The sequence below is a fragment of the Copadichromis virginalis genome, linkage group LG23 (assembly GCF_057382275.1).
Source record: "Copadichromis virginalis isolate Kocher_CV1m ecotype Utaka linkage group LG23, C_Virginalis_male_GT1.1, whole genome shotgun sequence".
Taxonomy (NCBI): Eukaryota; Metazoa; Chordata; class Actinopteri; order Cichliformes; family Cichlidae; genus Copadichromis; species Copadichromis virginalis.
Window position 1 is genome coordinate 22071126 of NC_140639.1, and position 10812 is coordinate 22081937.

Below are 10812 nucleotides of genomic sequence, written 5' to 3' on the forward strand. Positions count from 1 at the left end.
GAACCATCTGCCAGTGGAAATTTACTAGAAGGGAGTAGTGCAAGGTCGAAGCTTTGCTGGAGCTGAGAAAAAATGTTTTCCAGCTAATAGACAATAACCTATGAGTACGCTATGCAATGTGACTACTGAATGCTTGTGTAACAGTTGTTTAGACTAGAGTGGGACAGCCTGTAATAAAACTGTTGAGCGCATACCGCCATTTCAAGATCCCCGGCAGAGGGTCATGCAAGACTCATCTCCCTTTTAGAAGTGTTTTGTAAGACAATAAAAGTGTGAAATGGTCTACTGAGCAGTGTGTTGTCTTCCATCAGATGCCTATGAGGAATCAAAAGAACTCGGTGAAGTGTTGATATTTAAGTAGACAAAAATTAGTAACAAGTCTCTGCTGTGTGAAATCATTCTCTGTCATTGTGGCGGAGGTGTGGTTCCTGGCTCAGCTGCAGGGGAGGGGTGGTGCCAGAAAGACTGGAGGGAGAAGTGCATGTTATTAAACTAATGAGGTTTTCTCCCTTATATAGTGAAGCGAGGAGTGTGTGTGTGCTGGAGACCAGCTGAAAAGTTGAACCAGGTGTTGAACTGGAGGACTGTAAAAGAAGCACTACTCTCACCAATAAAATAAACACACGAGTATGTTGGTTCATGGTCCTTTCCACAGTCATATTTTTGGTTTCATGATGCTCCAACTGTTTTCAGATTAGAGCCCAGATAAATGTCACACAGTTCCAGTAGCAGACACATCTCTACATCAACTATTCAGAGGAAACTGTTTTAATCAGACCTTTATGGTCAAATAGCTACTAAAAAAACACTACTAAGGAAAAGCAACAAGCAGAAAAGATTTGTTTTGGTCAAGAAACACAAGGAATGGACATCTGTGCTGTGATCTGATGAGTCCAAATTTGAGATCTTTGGTTTCACCTGATGTGTTTTTGTGCAACGCAGAAAGGTAAACAGTTGGTCTCTACATGCATGAATCCCACCGTGAGCCATGGAGGAGGAGTTGTGATGGTGTGGGGGTGCTTTGCTGATGACACTGTACGAGATTTATTCAAAACTGAAGGGACACTGAATCAGCATGGCTACCATAGCATCCTGCAGTGACATGCCATCCCATCTGGTTTGTATTTAGTTGGACCATCATTTATTTTTCAATAGGACAATGACCCCAAACACACCTCTAGACTGCATAAGGGTATGTGACCAAGAAGGAGAGTGACAGAGTGCTGCACCAGACAGCCTGGCCTCCAAAGTCACCTGACCTAAACCAAATTCATATGGTTTGGGATGAGATGGACAGCAGAGTAAAGGCAACAGGGCCAACAAGTGCCCAGCATCTCTGGAAACTCTTTCAACACTGTTGGAAAACCATTTCAGATGACTACCTCATTAGGGCTCATCAAGACAAAGCCAAGAGTGTGCAAAGCAGTAAGCAAAGCAAAAATCTAAGATATAAAACATGTTTTGAGTTATTTCACACGATTACTACATAATTCCATATGTGTTCCTTCATAGTTTTCATGTCTTCAGTGAGAATCTACAATATAAATAGTTATTAAAAAAAACAATTAAATCAGAAGGCGTGTTCCAACATTGTAGTTGTAGAGATGCACTCATCCAAGGGATGCATGCACTTTCATATCATGAGAGATTCAAGCTGTTGAACTGAGCTCTGGTAAAACGCTGAGTAGTCCCTGCCCTCTTTAGTCTAGAATATGAGGTGTCCATGAATTAATAATTTTATTTTTTTATTTTGTTTTAAAAAAGCCTCAAATTTGGATTCCTCAGACCACAGAACAGTTTTCCACTTTGCATCAGTCCATTTAAAAAGCTTTTGCCCAGAGAAGATGGCAGTGTTTCTGGATCATGTACAGGGGATTGTGAGTACAAGAAAACAATTATTAGAATATAATGTGATAAATTTGCTTAGATAAGAGGGTCCAGTAGTAGATCAGAGGAATAGGGAAGGATTTGTCTGTGTGTTTCAGTTTGTGCTTAACTGTAGGCTTGAGAGTGTGTAATTGTGTACAGGGAAAGGAATTTATGGACACCGGGTGTCTGCCTGTCATAAAAGAAGACAGGAAGCTACAGTTGGGGATGCTGATGCTTGTACCTTTAATAAAAGCTCATAGAAGTAGGTTTGCAGGAGACTCTCCACATGCTTATCTGTAAATGTAAGACAACAAGAGGCCAATGGCCCAGTGGATGCAAAGTGGGGGTCTCAGTGTTTGTAATCTGTTAACTCTGTTTTGTATGTTTTGTAGAGGAATTTGGTGTAGCTTGGGTGAGGAGATTATTTTTATGACCGGCAGGAAGTCACATACACAGAGACACATACACACAGGTACCCACACGCACACTCACTCATGTGCACTCACACATACACACTCGCGATGGCGGTCACACTTTTCTCCTCTCCTCCTTTCCCTTATCTTCCCTGCTTAGCCTCTTATGTCCTTGTCTTTTCTTGTGTTTTTTGTATTACTTTTCCCTGAAACACTCTCTTACAGTCTGTTCTCTAAAACCTAAAAGAGAATGATGGATTTGATCAACTGGTCTCTGAATGCTATTGACAGCCTTTTCTCAACGAGAAGTCTGGGCTCGGGAGAGCCCGAGTGCCCTGGAGGTACTTTCCCTGCCGGATACACGATGGACGGGTGGCATAACTGGAGGGTCGTGTGCCTGGCGGGACTGTCGATCGAGGACGCTGAAGATATCTACCTATTCGGAATCATGATAACAGGGTTCTGGCTGATCGGAGCTGGCTTGGCCCTGGCTTGTCGAAGAATTAAGGAAGCGGAACCGGCTGTTCAAACCCCCACAAGGCTGCCAACTGCGATTGAAATGATGAGACGAGGTGCGCAAGTTTGATAACATCATGCAGAAGCTCACGGCTCTCCAACGGGTAGCTGTGGCTACAATGTAGCTTGTCATCACCAGTGTGTGAATGGGTGGATGACTGGATGTGTAAAGTGCATTGGGGTCCTTAGGGACCAGAGGTGGGTAGTAACGAGTTAAATTTACTCCGTTACATTTACTTGAGTAAGTTTTTGAAAAAAATGTACTTTTAAAGTACCTTTTTTGCACGATACTTTTTACTTTTACTTGAGTACATTTGTGAAGAAGAAACTGTACTTTTACTCCGCTACATTTGCAAAATTTGACTCGTTACTTTTTAAAAAATAATTAGTTTAACACATTAGATAACATGCTGCCAGTGGAGCTTCCGGTAAGTTTTTTTTACCAATCAGATGTGGCCATGCAGTCACATGACCAGTTTGAAACTGTGGCGGGCAGAGCGGCCCCAGTGTTTCAAAGTGGCGGACACACGGAAAGAAGAAACATTAAAAACATGGCAGAGCCAGTCGTCTACGCTAGAGCTGAAGAGGATGAACACCCTTGGCCTCACATACAAAGAATGTTTCGCTTAAAAGCAGTACAAAAGAACAGCTATGTCTTCAGTGTCGGTGTCTTCAGTGAGAGCCAAAACAATAACTTTTCAGCGTGAAAAAACTCAGCTCGTGTAACCTGAGGAAACGGTAAGTTTTCTCTAAATGTCTTTTTAGCTGTGGTTAGCTGGATGTCAGTCTTATGTTACAGCAGCTGTGTCGAGCTCGAGCTGCGAGTCATGTTTGCGGCGCTACGTTGTAGTGAGATAAGTTTGTGGGTGTTTTGTGCAGCTTCGGCTGTCCTTTTTAACTGCTCGCTGGTTAGCTAGCGTGAGCTATAAGCTAACAGCTAGCATGGTTAATGACGCTGGAGTTCAACGCGCATGCAAACAGCTCGTCTCTACTGCTTTAACTGTTAAAACAGAAGGCAATACTGCGGGTGACAGGGTTTATTATGTGAAACAGTAGCTTGTTTAGTTTAAACAGTCTGCATTAAGCTGGGAAAACACTGCGATTTATTTCAGTCACGTTATTCAGCTCCTGCTCAAACTGTACAATTGAATCTCAGGGGTTAGAAGTTCATAGGTCACGATGCAGGGTCTCACACTATACGGCCTGATGCTCTGATGCGACCTGAGTGCTCAAACTGTGCATTCATAACATGAAGCTTACCATACAAAATCTGTCTCTCGCTCTCCCTCTCTCTGTCTCTCACTCACACAGGCACACACACCACCACCGTCAACTTTGCTAAATTACTAACGAAAAACATTGAGCAGCAATGTCCATCCAACTCTTTTCATGGTTGTTGTAGTCGTGATAATTTTGTGAGGCCACATTGAAAAGCCTTGGATACGGAAGCGTAGAGCTGCCACCGGGGCAAAAGAAAAATAGAAAAGTGAAAAGTATATTGTTCTAACAATATACCTTTCACGTTTGAACAATATAATATCACGTTATTACAATATACATAATTATCACGTTTGTACAATATAAATATTATATAGGCTACATCGCAGCTCCAGTCACGCTTGCATCACCGTCTTTCTCGTCTTTTCCCAAAGTAACAGCCAAACAGGAGGATCTATTTGCTAGCACTGCTTAGCCTTGCACACATTCTTATTTTAAACTTAATCTGGAATTCATTGCAAACTGTTTGTGCGGGATATGAATAACAAGATTTTGTTTTTCTACAAGAGTTAGTAAAAACATCTCCAGTGTGATCAAATCTTCTTGCCAAACATCCACAGCTTGGCGGTGTATACAGCACTATAATGACCAGACCTAATTCTTTTGAAAACCATACATCTTTCCACAGGTCTCAACTTCATCAGACATCACCTAGACTCAGAGCTGGATGAGGCCAGCACAAACAGCGGCCTAACCAACGAAGATGATGGATCCATGGGGTCAGGAAAGCCAGAAGCAGAGCTGGAGAGGTACCTTTCATGACCATTCATTGGAGGTATGGATCTATTGCATGGCTTTCCTCACATCAAGAAGCTGTCCATCAAAATCAATACAGCTCTTCCTGCATCTGGAGCTTGTGAAGGACTTCTCAGTCATGCAGGACTCCTGTTCACTGCTGAACAGTTAGAGCTTCACAGAAAGAACCTTGAGAGCAAACTGCTGCTGAAGCGTAATCATCACTTCACTGAGTAAAGAAATGGCACATTTTTGCTAAATATGCAGAAATAAATGCACACCCATACAATTTTATGGTAAACTGAGCTGCCTTGTATGAACATACGTTGAAGATGCCTCGTTCTAATGTTTTCTCTGAGACTGCTGCCATTTGGAACAAAAATGAATATAAAGTTTACAGCATATCTTGTCACTGAAAATTGTTTGCACTGTTTATATATTTATATTATTTACTGTAGGCATTGGTAAAAAAAAGCTTTATGTTGAGGAAAAATGAAATCTGGAAATTAGAATTGTTGTGCCTTATTTTGTTGATGATTTTACATATATTCCTTTTGAAAATACTAAAATTTGCATATTTATTTATTTTTGTTTGTCTGATAGCATTTATTTAAAAAGTAAATCGGACATTTCAAACAGTTACTCGCTACTTGAGTAGTCTTTTCACCAAGTACTTTTTTACTCTTACTCGAGTAACTTTTTTGAAGACTACTTTTCACTTTTACTTAAGTAATAATATTTTAAAGTAATGCTACTCTTACTTGAGTACAATTTTTGGATACTCGACCCACCTCCCTAATAGGGACTAATAAAGCGCTATACAAATACAGGCCATTTACCATGGCTTCCAGATGTGTTTGTAGTTCTGCAAACTTTGACCCCCACAGAGTCGAGCTTTTCAGTTCAATCAGCTGCATGTCCAGCCAGTTAATGCGAGACAAATCCAGCTGCTCATTAAAGCTTTCTGGTTTGATCAGAAAAGAAAACATTGGTCCATACACCTGAAAGTCCCGAAAACACATTGTGAATTCTGTCTCGAGTCTACGGATGTATCCGTGTATTTCCGTGGTGCTGATGCTGCGCTGAGCGGAAAGCTCCTGAAGCTTCTGAAATGTCGGAATGTGGAAAGCTAAAAACGTCCCTCTCACTGGTAGGCTAAGTTATTTTTAGCCAATTACAAGTTCAATCTGGGAGTTGGGGTTGTTTTATCTAAGATACTGTCATTAAGAAGCGGCACAACTAATGTGTCTATGCGAGCTGATTTGCGATGTGCACCACTGGCCCGGCCATTTATTTATTTTTAATGCACTTCTCACTGTGTGTTGTGCCCAGGGCTGGACTGGGACAAAAAAATCGGCCCGGGCATTTTGACTAGAGACCAGCCCACCAGGTATTATAGGAAAAGCCATAAAGCCTTTGAATGAAAACAGACACTGTTGTGATAGTGATGTACACTGTCTTGTTGGTATATATGTATGATTTCTATACATTTTACGTCAGATAAAAACTTTGGTTGTAAGATTCAGATAATTATTTAATAAAAGCTAGACATTTTAAATGAGAATAAGAAAGAAAAATATTTCTTTGTACCCCCCTTTTCCCTGTTAATGCCCTACCTGCCCCCCTGGCAAAACTTTGCTAGACCCGCCCCTGCACAGTTACCAGCTGTCAGCTACATAGAAAAATATCCTGGTGTTATTTGTCTCTCAGAAACAGTTCATAACTTCCCTTCAACTCATTCATGTCACCTAAAAGGTAAACCTGTTTCTCCATCACCTGTTCAGCTCTGATGATTCAGTAAGGACATCTCCTGGTTTCATCCTCATGTTTCCCTCTCACAACATAACAAAACCGATATCATGACCAGCAGCTTTACAGCTGTGGCTCCAGCAAACATCAGCTGATACTAGAAATTAATATTAAATAAATTCTAACAAAAGCTGATCGAGCTTAAACATGCTGCTGTTGTTTAGCGCAACATCCGCCGGTTTACTCTTTCTGGTGCAAAGTGGGCGATAAACAAACAAGAGAGAAAAGCCGATCAGCTGATCACTGATCAGTTTCATGATTGAAGTAGCAACAGGAGAGGGAGGGGGAGAGAATGAGAGAAGAAAAGACAGCTGTGCAGCGTAAAGACACAGAATAACTCCAGCTTTGTGTCTTTTTCCATTCTAGCTGAAGTACGGGAGAAACTGTTCCTTTTCAGCTCAATACGAAACGCGTAATATTTTCTCTGAATACGGGACGATTCCGTCTTTTTAAGGGGCGGTTGGCAACTCAAATAATTAACCTTATGAATAAAGTTCACTATCAGTAACATCAAAGCACCCACCCAGCTGTATAGAAACTCCGTCGTAGTACGAGTAATTGTAACTGACTGTAAAAAGTTAGCACAACGAAAATAAACTGCACCTAAACTTGGTTTATATCTGACCCAGATAGACTGCAGGTCATAACTTCTTACCTGAAGTTCAGTTCATCTGACACTCGACCACCTCGGGTCTCTCCTTCTGCCTCCCCTTTCCCTCATCCACCTGCTGGCATCTGTGGAAGCTCCACCATAGTCACCACCAAACAACTGAGCTATTTTACACATCTGCCAGCATCTGGCCAATCTTTCATTGTTTATACTGTTACTACAAAAAAAAAACAAAAAAAAAAAAAAAAGATTGGCCCATAAAAACGAAAAATCACCGTCTGTAGCATGACAGCTATGGTCGTGCCATCAGTTAAACACTTCGTGTGCCACAGCTGGCACGGGTGCCCAGGGTTGCCGACCCCTGCTTTAGAAAGCTTCCCAAACTGTGGCTACTTTATCTGTGGAACCCATATTAATTTCAAAGAAAAATTTAAGATAATTTTTTAGCTCCTCACTAAAACATTTATTTTGCTACAAAATCGTATTAAGCCTCAAGCAAACCCCCCTTTGTTCTATCCATGTTTAAATCAATTTGCAATTCTACCATGGCATGATCACTAATGGCAATGGCACCAATCTCACAATCTGCAACTGAATCTAACAAAGACTGATATTAAGGCTAAATCTATCCTTGAATACGTTTTATAACAATTAGAGTAAAAGGTATATTTCCTTGGACTAGGATGAACTAACCTCCAAATGTCTACAAGGCTAAACTTGTCCGGAACTGTTTTTATCATTTAAGAAACATTTCTAAACTCAGACTACTGGTGTCAAAGGCAGAACTTGAGATGATTATTCATGCTTTTATCTCTTCTCATTTGGATTATTGTAACGGTCTTTTTACTTGTCTCAACAAATCAGCTCTGGATCGCCTTCAGTCTGTACAGAATGCAGCGGCAAGACTTTTAACTGGTACAAACAAGAGGTCACACATTACTCCAGTTTTGGCTTCTCTTCATTGGTTGCCAGTAAATTTTAGGGTTCATTTAAAAATTTTAGTTGTAACTTCTAGCGCTCTGCACGGTGAAACTCCCCAGTATATCTCTGACCTGTTGAAACCTCATGCTTCATCCCGAGCACTTAGGTCTTCAGGTCAGAGGCTACTGGTGGTCCCACGTACTAGGTTTAAAACACGTGGGGATCGGGCTTTTCAGGCACTGGCACCTAGGCTGTGGAACTCCCTGCCGTTGTCTTTACGCTGTCTATACTCTACTGACTCCTTTAAAAAGCAGCTGAAGACATTTTTATACAAACAGGCTTTTAATTCATTTTAACTTGTATGTCTGATCTTATTGTGAAGCACTTTGTGATTTTTATCTGTGAAATGTGCTATATAAATCAATTTTACTTACTTACTTACTTAAGATCCTCCATCAGTAATTGAATAGTCTCTGTCCCTTAGTGTAGACCTGCCCCTGGGTTTGCTCTTATTAATTATCCCATTCATCAACTAGTTGAAATTTCTGGTCAATATTACCTGCCCCTTATGATCATGTTAATTCCGTGAAAAAAATCTGGTTCTTCTTTATTAGGTGCATAAATATGTCACAATCCTGGGTCTTTTGACCCAGCGTTGTGAGTTTTAGTTTATGTTTAAGCCCTTCAGGTTTTCTAAGTTCACTTTTTTATCATGCCTACGTTGTTGTGGTTCTTTGTTATTAGATCCCCCTTGTGTCTTCCACCCCTGTTAAGTCTCCCTTGCCTTTCATGTGTTTCATGTCTGTGTCTTACGTTGTGAAGTTCAGGTTGTCACGTCTGAGTCTTATGTTTCCTGTTTTATTTTGAAGTGGTCTTGTGTTCCTGTGTTCATCGTGTTTAGTTTTACTCTTCCACTGTGACATTGTTATGTTCATGTGTGTCAGCTGTTCCCCCATGTGTTCCCACTTCTCTCATTAGCTTCCTGTGTGTATTTAGTCTGTGCCTTCTCATTCAGTCTTTGTCGGATTGTCTGCATTGTTCCCATTCCATGTCCTGCATTCAGGTTTTCATATAGCAGCATCATCATCGCCATGTTTAGAGTTTGTTTGTTTTTCTACTTGCAAGGGTTTTTCATGGTTCATGTTTCCTTTCTAGTTTACCCAGTTTAGGTTATTGCTTAAGTTTGCGTTGTTTTCGCCCTTTCATTTTGTACTGTTCTTTCTGCTTCAATAAACAGTTCATAATCAGTTAAGTTTGAGTTTTAGAATGTCTTCACCTGGGTCCACTCCTCACACTCCACGCAGTTTGCCTCTGCAAACTGTGACAGAACGATCCGACCATTACATGGACCCAGCAGACAGTGAGCTGTATGAGTGCCAGGAAGCGGCATCGCCCAGCTGGAGGAGGAGCTCTGCTGGAAGCCGTGGCGCGCTCCGGATTTTGAGCACATATTCCGCGGAACTCGGCTGGCTTTTGGAGGTGCCCGAAGTTGCCAAAAGCCTCCGCCTGTTGCCCCGCTCACACCCAAGCCTCGGCCGCTTCAGGTGGGAGTGCTTCGTTTTTCTTCTGATGCTCACGTTCCAGCCTCTGCATTGCCATCCCGCACGTCAGAGGCTCAGCTGTACGCCCTGTCAGCTTCCTCATCTCAGAGGACGCAACGCTCACGCCGCCATCACGTTTCACCTGCTGAGCAACTCCCGGTGGTGAGTTATAATGACTGCTTTTCACACATTCCACCTGAAGCCAAAACTGAAAAGAACAATAAACTCACCCCAGACACTGTTGGAATCTCCCTTTTGGATGTGAGCCCATCCAGCAGTGTTCCTCGTGTTCTGGAGGCTTAGGAGAACTAGTTCGGCTTAATGCTTATCCACCACAAACTTCATTACAACAACCACCACTACATCCTCTGCTCCAGTCTCGAGCTCTGTCAGCTCTGCTACCTGCTCAGGCATCAGTTCTGTTTCCAGTTCAGTCATTAGCTCTTTCACCAGTTCAGTCAGTTGCTCAGTCACTTCCATCCTCTGCTGGAAGCTCCAGTGAGCTTATTCAGCCAGAAGGGGACCGCATCTCTCTAATAAATTCCGGACAGACTGTTTGCACTACACAACCCCAGCCATTGCATCCTAAGCCGCCTGTGTGCCCTGTGCAGCTTCAGTTAACGTCCCTTCATCCAGAGGTCTCTGTACCTGCTGGCTCTGTGTCTGTCTCTTCAGCTGGGCATTCAGGAGAACCGCACCAGCTGCCTGTTCCTGCTGGAGGCCCGGGAGAGCCCCTCCAGCAACCTTCCTCTTTAGCTGGGGGTTCAGGAGAACCGCACCAGCCTTATGCCTCGTCAGCTGGAGGGCCCGAGGAGCCCGTCCAGCCACCTTCTGTTCCACCACCTGCGGCTTCCACGCCGTTGCCTGCAGCGCCACCGCCTGGTCCTACCTCGCCTGGTCCTGCCTTGCCTGCGGTTGCCAAGCCACCGCCTCGTTCACATCCAGCTCAGCCTGCTAAATGTCGTCTACGCCTGGTTTGGCGTCAGCAGCCGCTGACTGGACTTCTTCGCCGGCGCAGCCGGCCTCCTGACCTGCTTCGTCGCCACCACTGGCTCGCGGTCAGCCCCCTGAGCTGTTCAGTCATGGACTGTTGAGCCAATGGCCCCCTGGTCGGCCCCCT